At 35.8% G+C, this 13,699-nt stretch overlaps 1 pseudogene; it reads left to right on the top strand.

Annotated features, from left to right (window-relative positions):
* The first annotated feature begins 526 nt into the window (after nucleotides 1–526).
* On the top strand, nucleotides 527–1,482 carry LOC139439919 (olfactory receptor 4C5-like; annotated as a pseudogene).
* Nucleotides 1,483–13,699: the final 12,217 nt, after the last annotated feature.

The raw sequence follows: 13,699 nt of genomic DNA, 5'->3' as shown, positions 1-13,699 counted from the left end.
ATACAGGATTCTCATATACCACCCTGTCATTAACAGCTACCACTGGTGTGCAATATTTGTTACAATAGATGATAGCACATTTTACAGTTGTACTATTAACTATAGCCCTTGTTTTAATTTAGCATTTACTGTGCAGTGTCATTTGATGGATTACTTTTGTTAATTTTTATTCTGTGATACAGGTGCTTTTTTATTCCTAGTTTGCATGGGAGAACATATTATGGCACTGACTAGAAGAGGATTCAGTCATATATGATTTCAGTACAGGTGACTTGCATGGCAACAGTCATAAAATAACATTTGTGTTTGTGTGTAGAAGTGGCCTATGTATAAAGTATGTGACTTAAAATTTACCCAATATTAAATTTAGGATGTAAATACTCAGCATTTCCATCAATTACACTGAAACATTTTATCTAACAAATGTATTTACTCTCTTGAACAAAATTTATGCAATGCCATTACAATCCTTGTGCCATTTGCAGATAAATAAATTACTGAAATGCAATGCTGGATTCATAGAGCAATGAATAATGTGACAGAATTCATCTTGCTCGGGCTGTCACAGAATCCAGACATGCAGAAACACTTGTTTGGTATGTTTATGTTCATCTACCTTCCTACTCTTGCCAGCAACCTACTCAGTGTAGTGACCATTGTCACCAGTCCAACTCTGCAATCATCCATGTGTTTTTCCTTTCTCTATTGTCCTTATTAGATGGCGCCTTCTCATCTATTATAGCCCCGAAATTGATAATTGACTTACTCACTGAAAAGAAAACTATCTCCTTCCATGGATGCATGATTCAGCTTTTTGTGGAACATGTCATCTGTGGAGTTGAGGTGATCCTGCTCACAGTGGTGGTCTATGACCGCTACATGGCCATCTGCAGTCCCCTTCATTATGTGATCACAATGAACCAGCAAGTGTGGGGCCTCCTGGTTGCTGTGTGCTGGGCTGGAGGATTTCTTCATGCCCTAATTCAAATCCTTCTTATGATGTGGCTACAGTTCTGTAGCCCCAATGACATTGACCATTTTTTCTGTGATTTTTACCCTCTGCTAAAGCTCTCCTGCACTGACACTCACATCCTAGGACTCTTTGTTGCCACCAACAGTGGATTCATGTGTCTGCTTGTTTTTTCTATTCTTAAGACCTCCTATATCCTCATCCTTTGCAACCTCAGAACTCACAGCTCTGAAGGACAGAGAAAGGCACTCTCCACTTGTGCCTCACATATTACTGTGGTCATCTTACTTTTTGTACTCTGTGTATTTATTTATCTTTGGCCCATTGGCACTTTTCCCATTGATAAAGGGGGTGATTGTGTTTTACGCTATTATAACATCCATGTTAAACCCATTAATCACACACTCAGAAATGCAGAGGTGAAAAATGCAATGAAAAAGCTCTGGAGTCAGAGTGATATATATCAATTCAGGGAAATAAATAAAATGACACAAATTCTAGTCACATTTTAAGAACATTTGTGTCGAGTTCAGAAGAAATGATCTTACAGTCAGAATATGTGAATTAAGTACATATTATCACCTTGTTATAGAAAATGTGAATGGTTCCTCCATCTTAAATAGTGGTTTAAGTCCTATCCAATTAGAAAACTACTTGCATATACAAATTAATATTCAATGGATTTTGGTTAATTGACATGAAATTTTAACAATATTTGGAAAATCCATGGCATTATATATTCTATAAAATAATCTGCGTATCTTCAAGTATAGCTTATGTAACCAATAGCTCAAGTATAAAAAATTCATTAAAAAGTTTTATCATTAGAATTTTGTCAAAAAATGAGTTTTGAAATCACAACTGGTGATATCAGGATAGAGGAATTTATGTAGGAGATAAGGATCACCCAGAAATCAAAGGGTTTGGATGAAAAAGAGCCACTGGTGCAGGAATCACCCCAAAGTTTATGCTCTTGAGCTGTACAAGCCAAGAAGCACAAACAACATGGTAAATTGGGCTCTGCCCAGACAAATTTCTCTGCCTAAAGTCAAGAAAGATATTAAATTATTTCAGGTGCAGCTGTAAAGCAACTCTGCACTTGATATTTTGAGGTAGAAACATACGTGGAGAATTTTTCCATAAAAAAAAAATCCACTGAGCACCTCACTTTCAAATACCTTTATTGAATAGATTAGAGCAGTAGCTAATGGGGAAAAAATATAGCTCCTACGAAACCGAGAATTTATGCTATCCAAGTAATCTAAGCAGAAAATCTGCACATTTAAATTTGAATAGAAAATTACAGACCAATATCATTCCAATTATTTTGGTAGTCACTTAAGATGTGGTCAATTATAGGGCAATTCTAACTAAGAGAACAAAGTCTGGATAAAAGAAGAAGATCCAGATGATTCTACACAGATGTTCTGCCAAATTTGATGTTTCATTTTTATTTTTGTAAGACTGAATTAACCCAAATTGCGCCATAGCTAGCCTATAGCTCATGATATATATATGCATACATATACACATACATACATACATATATGGAATACATATTGATATGTAACAGTAAACAATTCATTCTGAATTGGAGATCACTTTTTCTCAATTGTGACCAAAATATTTCTCATACCCAAATATCCATATTCTCAAACACCCTTATGTGTATGTTCAGATTATTTGTGTTTAAGAAGGGCCATGACAAATGCCTTACATGATCCCCAAATTCTCTGTGGATTTTGCCTGTACAGAAAATAAAATTGCACAAGATAAGCCACAGAGTCTTCAAGATTCATTTTCACATTTTTTACCACAAGGAAACACAATTTATCTTTACTAATGCATTCACTAATGTCATCCTTACAAAGATTTATTAGTGCTAATAAGAGGACATATCACTATTTGCAATTATCTAGGTTCTCAGAAAGGACAAATATCAATAATTAAAAATCAAGTCAAATTAAGCTTTTTTTCTGCTCAGTGTAACATATTTACTAATTGAGGTATTTAAACTATAAATTTATACACTTTCTTTTTCCCTTTGCCTAAAGTGTAATGCAATAAAGAAGAAAATTATGTAGTAGTATATTAGAGGGTGTCAACAACAATTATGAACTTCAGGATAAGATAGCTGTTCAATGCTACTTGAGTAAATAGTCCTGCTATCTCCTCTAGTACTCTTATTTGAATGAGCAAGTTTTTTTCATCGTGATAAGCCTCCTAGATTATCATGTTGAATTATTTTAGTACCCTATGATTATTAACTAAAGTTTTTGCAGAATGTCTAGCAAAGTGGAATCAGTGCTGTTTAAACCACAAGATATTTTGTTGCAGTTGTATCTCCATGGTTTGTGCAATTTGAGGAAAAGTTTTCATCCCAAAATATTGCTTGTCCCATGACCATGACGATTGATCATGCTATATCCTAAATACAGCCCCATCTGCGTATGCCATAAGGCTTCCCATAAATGCCATTTTTATAGCTCCAGAGGGGAAATTTCAGTAACATTGCGATACTAAATCATACCCAATTTCATCTACCTCATGGCTGTCCTTTGGTTCCATTTCTAATTTCCTTAATTTCATTCTCTTCACTTTTTTTTTCTTCTTTATTTTCTTTTAAATGTTACATTAAAAAAATAAGAGGTCCCCATATACATCCCACCCCCCTAACCCAATCTTCCCACATCAACAACCTCTTCCATCATCATGGCACATTCACTGCACCTGGTGAATACATTTTGGAGCACTGCTGTACCACATGGATAGTGATCTACATTGTAGTCTACACTCTCCCCCATTCTACCCAGTGGGCCATGGCAGGACACACAATGTCCAGCATCTGTTCCTGCAACACCACCCAGGACAACTCCAAATCATGAAAATGTTCCCACATCATATTTCTTCTTCCCTTTCTCTATCCCCCCAAAAGCCCTTTTTCCTTTCTTTTTTTCTCTTTTTCTTTTTCTTTCTTGCTTCCCCCTTCCCTTTTTTCCTTTTTTTCCCATTTTTCTTTCTCTTGTTTTTTATTCTTTTTATAGTAGGTGCTGCAGGGAGTTCTTCACATTTGCTCAATTTCCTCTTTTCTGTGTGTACTGATTTTGGCCACCAACACTATCCCCTTTCCTCTACATATTTCTATCCTCCATCATTGATTGTTTCTCTTACATTTCACCTCTCTTTGGTTGCCCTCCTATTTTTCTGACTTTTTATTTCTAATACCTTTGTTCTGTTTTCTGTCTTATATTCACGTTTTATATTATTGTCCTTTCTTTTCTCTTTACCTCTCTCCTGAACACACTGGCCTTTTAATTCACACTATATTCCTCCCCATATTCAGTTTACTGTCTCATTATATTTATTCTACTTTTCTTACTGTTATAACTCTACATACCTTACATGAGTCTAGTACCATTCTCCTAGATCTCACATGATTCCTCTGTTTATGTTTACTATCAATATTACTATTATTCATTTTCTTTTCTTACTCCTTTTGCTTTCTTTACTTTTACATAGGCATACTCTACAGAGCTAATGAAGCTCTGACACAATTGGCAGTTAGTAATTGACTATTTCCTATTATACAGACAGCATAACAGTATATCAAACTGATTTGTTTCTCAACATTATATGCCCTGTCTGGTATTTCTAGTAGTTATCATAGGTCATCTGAAAAAATAAGCAGATTGTAAAATAACTCAGTCTATAAACTCCAAAACTAAATAACACTATAGCTGTCTACCTATAAATTGAGTAACCACCTTTCTCTATATAAGTCAGGTTGAGATTTTAGGCAGAACTTGGAAATGATCAGGGATACAACTTCTCTTTTCTGGGGTAAACAAGTCTGCAGTTTATTTTCAGAGGGAGCCTTTAATCAGCACCATATCCGAGAAAGAAAGGGATACAAGTATTGCAACTTATTATAAATTGATAATGGACAAAGCATGATTACATTATCTCTTGGTATCATCAACCACACATGGGTGCTATTCATTTTGCTGCAATATGCGCTGTTTCCCTTTATAACTACTTTTGACCACAAATTTCTACCCATCTTTTGATTTTCCATCTTAAACATACTGTTTACCCACAGGGACATATAAAAGAGCAATATTGTTAACATATATCTGGATACACATTCAGACAAATATCCTATGATTTGATAGGAAAAATCTCAGGATTGTTCTTGTCATTTGGTATGTAGACCAAATTGATGGTTATCTTTAAATGGACTACATGAGGTAAATATATGGCCCACAGTAAAATGTCTTGGGAATACATATTGTCAAATTTAATTGCATTGGATATTGTGTTTTAGGCATCAGTTACACCTTCCTTGGGTGTATGTAAATTTAATCCCATTCCTGTGCTCACTGGATCAGGCAATGCAAAAGAAAAATTTTGCGAGGTGATAAAGATAAAAAGTTGTGTAACTCCAGTCTCCTTCACCTCCTCATTATGACCCACTGATCTTAAAAATAATTTAAATGGAGTCATCACTTGCAAAGGATTCATGCATTTGGATATTTGAAAAGACTAACAAGCCTCCAAAGAGCATTCTCAGATAAGGCTTTTATTTTAAGGCAAAAGAAATTGTGCAATAAGAGAAGTAGAGTTTGGGTAAGCACTAGAGATCTAAGAAACAGCTGGGCACAATGACTATGGGCTTCTTATTCACACACAGACTAGCTCTACCTTCAGTTGAACTACCAAAATCTGCATGATAAACCTTGATCGCAAGAAGGCTCAAGGCATACGTTCCCAGTGGGGTATTTGTGTCCCTCTGGTCAAACCACTTATGTCAGATGAAAACCATCAGTAAAAACATTGACCCTTGGGTTTACAAAGGAGATGTGGATTTTAAATGGCATATCCGAACTCCTCCTACTTTTATCCTGGCCTAGGGTCAAAATCAGGGGTGCTCAGAGATAAGGATAGAGCTTTCTCTTTAAGTTGTAAAATAACTGTATCCTATACAGACCACCCTTCGACCATGGTCAAGCCCTTCTAATTTTAAATCACTAATGATCATCTTTCTCCTCCATATTGTTATCATTTATATAATAAAAAAATCAAATAGATAACCATAAAAATGCTAATAATTTGTACCATAATATAAGGTATAGACATTGCTTTAAAGAAGAATTTCAGTTTGCCAAATATTCCAGCACAAATTGTTCTTAGTCATATGTTGTGGGAAACTGACTTACCTGTTTCTAATTGTAAATGTTACACCTGTTCTATTATAGATGTTGCAGTTGTTTTCTGTTATTGTAAATGATGTTGCAATTTAGATAGCAAACAGCTGCTTGGTAGTTTCCCAATAAATGTGATGGGAAAACTAGGGTTGAGGCTCTCAGTTCCAGAAGCTGTGAGTCCCCTGGTCCCAGGTTTGTCTCCTCTCGTCTGTCTCTACCTTTATTTCTGCATTGCCTTTCCTTTGAGTCAAACTATTATGAGCTGAATGCAGAAATCATGTATGAGTTCGAAAACTCTTTTGTCTCCTCTCACCAATGTAATTTTAACTTTATGGAAGATATGAATCTTCCATATATATATGAATATATTGATTTAATGCAACAATTAATTGATGGATAACTAACACTTGTTCCTTCTTTGTCCATTCTGATTTCATTGGATGAGCATAATGTGGAGGTTTAAATTTGATTTCCAAATACATTTGTCAATCAATGTCAGTATTATATATTTTGTTGAAATCAGCCAAATTAATCCCACAAATTATAACAGTATTATGTCAAATACATTATGGTTATTACAAAATAATCCATTTAGAATTGTGATCATATTTTCTAGTCCTTCTAAATAAAATTGATCTTTACCTATCTATCAAATATTGTCATGGATTGGATCATAATCAAGAGTCAAGTCTCAGTTAATTCTGGATCTGAGTTTCTTGGTGGCTGTAGCAGTTTGATATAGTCTTAATTCCAAAAATAGATATTGGATTATGTTTGTAAACTCCTCTGTACCTGGGCATAATTAAATTATGATTAGGGCTTTGATTGGGCCACGTCAGTAAGGTGTCCCTGCTCCTTGGTGAGTGGGGAATCAAAAGGCATGGCAAGGAAGAGGCTGTGGCTCAATCGATTGGGCTCCCGTCTACCATATGGGAGGCCCTGGGTTCACATCCCAGGGCTCTTTGTGAAGGCAAGCTGGCCCGCGCCCACAGAGAGCTGTTGGCCCATGCCTGCAGCTGCAGAGAGCTGGCACAGCAAGATGATGCAACAAAGGGAGTCAAGCAGACACAGAAGAACATGCAGCAAATGGAAAGAGAGGGCAGACAGCAAGCAAGCTACAAGGAAGGGGTGGATAAATAAAATAAAAATAAATCTTTAAAAAAAAAAAAGGTATGGCAAAGGACAGAGTTTTTTGATGCTGTAGTTTTGCTGTTGGAGTTTTGCTGCTGGAGTTTTGAGCTGGAGTCCAGGAAGTGAACACAGAGGAATAAAGACAGCTCCTTACACATGGCAGAAGCCTCAGGGAGAGAGACATAGCCATTTGCCTAATAGTCTAGAGCTGGCCTTGTGGAGTGAGCACAGCAGCTGAGCCCAGAGAGAAATGCAACCCAGAGAAGAGAGGACCACTCAGTCCAGAGGGAAGCAAGTCCTGGGAAGAGAGAGACCAGGAAGTCTGAACCCTGGCAGATGTCAGCAGCCATCTTGTTCCAATATGTGGCAAAAGATTTTGTTGAGGGAAGTAACTTGTGCTTTGTAGCCTGGTAACCATAAGCGTCTACCCCAAATAAACACCCTTTATAAAAACCAACTAATTTCTGGTATTTTGCATCAACATCCCTTTGGCTGACTAATACAGTGGCCTTGCCATATGCCCTTTTACTACTAGAAGACTGTACTGACTTTGATTTCCTAATTAGCCTTACATTGAAATAATGGTCATCTTCTACCAACTTATAAATTCTAATCACATTTAATAGATTTCCAGTTCTAACCAACTGCACTATCAGGTACATATAGTTTTAGTTGATGGTGGAGCCTTGGCAGGTAGAGAGAACCTAAAAAATTCACACCATCTTTTCATGTATTCCTTCAAATTATGAGGACCAAAAGATACCCATAAATTCATTCCTGTGCTTCTCCTGACAAGATCAGAGGCTGGTGTCTTTAAACTACCAATGAATCCATAATTCACAGCTCCTCTTGGATTAATGTGCATGGCCTTTCCCATCTTTGTTTCCTGGTATGATTTATAACTATTATTGAGAATGTTATATCCATTTTTCTACAAATATTACACTTGTCCAGGCAGCTTGCTGTCTTTCACTTTCTCCTGGAAAAAAAATTCTTCTGTGTTACCAGTATGGGCCAATAAGTTCGTTTCTTCACTATGGCTTTCTTCAGAAAAGCAAATTATGCTTGAACTTCAAGAGCTGTGCTTAGAATACAATGATTGTTATAGGGTATTTTGGCCAGTGATAATTTATCCATCAAACACACTATCTCTGAATATGGGATGCTCACATGCAAGTCCAGTTTACATTTTGGACGAAATATGTTGCATTACCCAAGATAATGTCATGTAGGTATTGTTTATAAATACAGGTACTTACTTTGAGTGTGCTAAAGAACTTTCTACAGGTACCCATAGCAGTCATTGGAACTAAGCATATGAGCCCACCAAGTCAACCCTAAAGTGAGATTGGTTTCTTTCCATGCATTCTATACTTTTATGACTGCCCTCAAAAGGAAAAAAAAATAAGATTAATATGCATAAATAATATGGACAACTCAGACATAAAGAAGATAATTTATGTATAGAGTATCTGGGTCTCTTTATAAACAAGCCATTCCCTAGGTTAATAATTGGACGTGACTTGAGTCTCTGTTGTCAAATGAAATTCTTTGTATCCAGGAGATAATATTGCCCACATGCTGTCTCCCAAAAGAGATCTTCTGTAATGGGAGTAGATTGTAAAATGAAAACCCAAAGACAAAATAAAATTAGAATTATTCAGTGTCTTTACCCACAAGGTTTTTCAAACCATTAGGCTACATCGTAATGACAGAAAACATTGAGGCCAAGAAAACCTCCAAATCAAGGCATCCTCAAGGTGATGCATTCATCCAGAAGACCAGTTGCTGGTGATTCTTGACTCCTGTACCACATGGCAAAGCACATGGCAGCATCTGCTAGTCTCTCCCTTCTCTTCCAGGTTTTGGTGATTTCAGATTCTTCTGTGGCTTTCTCTCTCACTGTTTATATTCATTTCATTTATAAAGGATTCCTCTAAGAGGATTTAGATACATCCCAAATGATGTGGATCACACCTTAACTGAATTAGCTTAATCGAAAGTCCTACATACAATGGGTCACATCCAGAGGAATGGATTCAATTTAAAGACATTTTTCTAGGGTATGCAGAGTTTCAAACCACTTTATCTTCTTGTGAGGCACCAAAGTGATATTACATTCTTTTATTACATTATTCATTTATCAATAGTTACATCTCCACCTTATCACTTGAATTAATATTCACCCAGATCCTTCACCAGATGCTTCAATCAGGATTCTTTTTATCTTCCCATCATCTAATGACCTTTATTCCAACACCTCTCTGTTCACCTCCTATTTATCCTAGCCTTGCAAGTTTTTCTTTAATAATAAGGGACAAGAAACTTCTTCAGTCCCACCTCTCTTAGTCCCTTTTAATGTGAAATCCATGCAAAGAAGCCCCGAGAGACAAGAGAATGCATGCTTTAATTTACGTGACAAATAAGCCAAAAAGAAGAACTAATTGCAAAATTCCTTTAAAACAATCCTTACTGGGAGCTTGTATAGGGGACACTGCAAATGCTGCAGGTAAGGATGTTCCCAAAGTATTAATGATAAATTAAATGCCATACCAAAAGCATTTCTTCAAAAAATTAGTCATTTATCCAAACTTGCAAACATACAAAGGAAAAAGATAAATCTAGCTGTCTCACCAAGTTGTAGCCGTGGACAATCAAGCACATGGTAGGCAAAACATCTCTCTGCTCATCTGTCCTTTTTCCTCCAGGCCTGTGGCTTTTCTCTCTTCCGGACTTACCAACTTCTGGAGCCTCTCTGTGTCTCTGCCCTCTTTTTTCCTGTATCAGTTGCTTTTAGTCCTCCATTTATGAAGGACTCCAGTAAGTGAATTAAGATCCACCCTGGTCAATCTAATCAAAGGCCCTTAATGGAAGAAATTTATTCAAGAATTGCCACCTGCAATAGGTTTCCCATGCACAGGAATGGATTAGCTCTAAGTACCTGATTTTTTCTAAGATCCACAAAAAGCTTCAAACTGTTGCAGTTGGTTATTACAGCATGAAGAAAGGAAAATGTAGCATGCAAGTTCAATAAATATGGGAAGTTGTAGATGGCTCAAGGGAAAATAATTATATTCTTGTGGTTAAATTTGGGGAAAATATTATGGATCTATCTATAAAATTTTTAAGAGCCTTAATGTCAAAAAGTATATTGATGTGAAAGTAAAATTTGATTTTCTCTTGTTAAAATACAAACGTTTCCTTGGCATATTAGTCTGTTATTAGTAAAAAATTACAGTTTTTATTGAAATAATCAATGCATATAAGGAAAAGAGTTTATATTTTTTCAAAATAACTTTTTATACTTTATGCTAACATAATCATGTAGTTAATTTAAACAAAATGCTTTACAATCATGTTATGTCCTATATTTACTTTTAAAATCTTTTATCATTATTTAATTTAAAATGAAAACTAGATATTATTTCACAATTACCTGTGATCCTGTTTAACCAAGTGTTCAACATTTGGGCAAATTTTAATATTTGAACTTTTAAAATTAAATGCTAAATAATTTTTTTTTAAAATTTCAAACTGTCTTTGGAGTTCTTAAGAAGGTCCCTGGAGAGTCAAAAAAAAAAAAAATCTACTCTTCAACCTTGTAAAAAAAAAGAAGGTGCTAAAAATAGTTAAATTTTATGTTATAAATTACATAGGAACTATCAAATTTAAAAATTCTTTGTCTATTGAATTTGTATAAATAACACATTATAAATAAATTCTGAAAATTATATGATTTTCCAAAGATTTGTTTATGATTTTCCAAAGATTTGTCAATGTCCTCATTGTCCATAAAATATGATTGGCCTTGTATTAGACAGCAAAATAATGTTATCAAACATAGTTTCAATTATCCTTAAAAATGTTACATGCCACAAAACAACTAAATTTCCTTCTCAATGAATGACATTATTTTATAATAAACTCTCATTAAGTAATCTGCATTTATGAAAGTAATATGTTAACTATAGTCATTACTTATCTTTTAAGTTCTTTGTAATCCATGGATAGTTTTTTTTTTTAAGCTTACTTTTTATTATTTTATTTTTCTCCCCCCTTCCCACAAATACACTCCCTCATATGTCTGCTCACTGATTAACGATTATGAATTTTGTTTAAAATACTGCTATGTTTTAATACTTATTTCTTCTTACTGGCTAGGGGCAATAGTCCCTGCCTGACAGGATGTAAGACCCTCCAGCTATTCTACTGATGTTGTGGGCAGGTGAGGCTGGCACTGTGGTTGGAATTGGGTGAAATATCTGCATGAATAACAGCTGGTTCTGAAGGGAATTGATCCTGGAAGAAATAAATGTAGAATTTTGAAGATACATGGTCCTACTAAAAGAATAAAGAAGATGTTGGTAAGTGGGCACAAAAAGGGGGCCTTCCATGGTATACTGGACCATGAGAATAAGAAAAGTCAGGTGCCTCCAGAGGCTCTAGAATTACTGGAGGCATTATTAAGTGAGAAAATTTGGAACCTATAGGAGAATCATAGATAAAGCCACAAGAGGTTACCAAGTACAAAATCATGTGACTGAGGGCTACCATCACTCCAGTAGTACCAAATCTGAGAAAGAGCATGACCTTGTTGATAACTTCATTAAGGACTTCCAATAAATTGTTATTGTTTAAGCCAACTCATTGTGTGGCGATATTATAGCAGCACTGGCAAATTAAGTCAAGTGTATTATTCTCTATAATCTTACCATATGCCATAAACGTTGATGATGATCCTGTGCCTAAATCTGATTTTCTACTTATATTTTCTTTCCACCAAGAAATGACTGATGCAAAGTTGCCTGGATGGCGCTTAGAAATTCCCCAGATGTGGAAGAAGTAGAAAATTAAATTAAAAAGATGTTCCATTTTCTACATCACTATCTTTCCTTAACAGTTGCACACATGGGATTTACCTGAGGAATAAGCTCTACCTAGCACTTGTGATAGAACGAAGAGGTAGTTTGAGTCAGGATTTCTCTACTATGATATCCTGTGGATAAGTCACATCATAGCAGCAGTGATTGTGAGGTACAATAACATTGAATAGAAGGCAGGTTTAGAAATCAGATCAGTCTGGATATAAAATCAACCTTTACTGCTTATAAACCTTTGAATCATGTCAAAGTGATGCTCAAAGTTAGCATTAATTTCCTTATATACAAAATGCAAATATTAATATATCCCTAATTTGATGTTATGAGAATTGGATGTTATACTAAGCAGTGTGACTAATACATAGAAAGTGCTTGTTTTTTGTTTTTCTGTTTTTTTGGACACAACCAATCCAATGTCCACAGAGAAAATGTGGAATGGGTGTGGGAAGGGTAGCCATGGTGGCTGCTGGGTTTGGGGAATGGGAGGAAGAGATGAGATGTGGAGGTGTTTTTGGGACGTGGAGCTGTCCTGGGTGGTGCTTCACGGACAATTACGGGACATTGTAGATCCCCCCAGGGCCCACTGGATGGAACGTGGGAGAGTGTGGGCTATGATGTGGACCATTGACTATGGGGTGCAGTGATGCTCAGAGATGTGCTTACCAGGTGCAATGGATGTGTCACGATGATGGGAGAGAGTGTTGCTGTGGGGGGAGTGGGGGGTGGGGTTGAATGGGACCTCATATTTTTTTAATGTAATTTTTTAAAATAAATAAATAATTAAAAAAAAACAGTTATTCCTACTTTCACTTGTAAACATAAGTTTTAAATCTAAAGTCATTTCATCAGATTGACAACCTTATCTTAAAGGCTTCAATAACTCTCAGAATTGATAATCCTGTATGCTCAACATTATTAAAAATATGTAATTGATTCAGAAAAAAAAAAAAAGCCTATGCTTCATAAAATGTGAAAGTTCTCCTCCTTAAAAGGCTGACTGTGAACTAGTAACCAAAGTTCTCTCTAGTATGCAAAGTCACTGTCATGTGCTATAGGAGGAAAAGCAAAGGTTGTTATGGAGGCATGATTTCTATGCCTAGTTCATTCTCTGCCTCGTTATGTGTTATTTGGCCAAGTGGCCCAGGCTACCTGGTATATGGGGGAAAAAAGGCAGCCTTTCTGGGTCTCAAATCCCACTCAGTAAAACGGCAGTAATCATTTTCATCAAGCTAACTCGGAGACGTTTGTGAAGCTCGAATAAGAAAACAAAATTGAAAGTACTTTGAAAAGTTTCAAGAACCTTCCCAAAGTACAGGGTCATTATTAAACAATCCTCTTCGACTAGAAAAGAAGCTTGTTCTTTCTTCCAAAAATGCCATAATGACAGGAGTTGCTCTTTAAAAAAATAAATAAATAAAAATCAGGGAAGCCAAAATTCTAATGAACTTTCTTTACAAATATATTTATCCTAGAGACTTTCCAATCCATTTAATCTGTTGCCTTTGCAGCTGTGG

This window comes from Dasypus novemcinctus, chromosome 10, assembly GCF_030445035.2.
Source record: "Dasypus novemcinctus isolate mDasNov1 chromosome 10, mDasNov1.1.hap2, whole genome shotgun sequence".
Lineage (NCBI taxonomy): Eukaryota > Metazoa > Chordata > Mammalia > Cingulata > Dasypodidae > Dasypus > Dasypus novemcinctus.
This window is presented reverse-complemented; position numbering and strand designations above follow the sequence as displayed.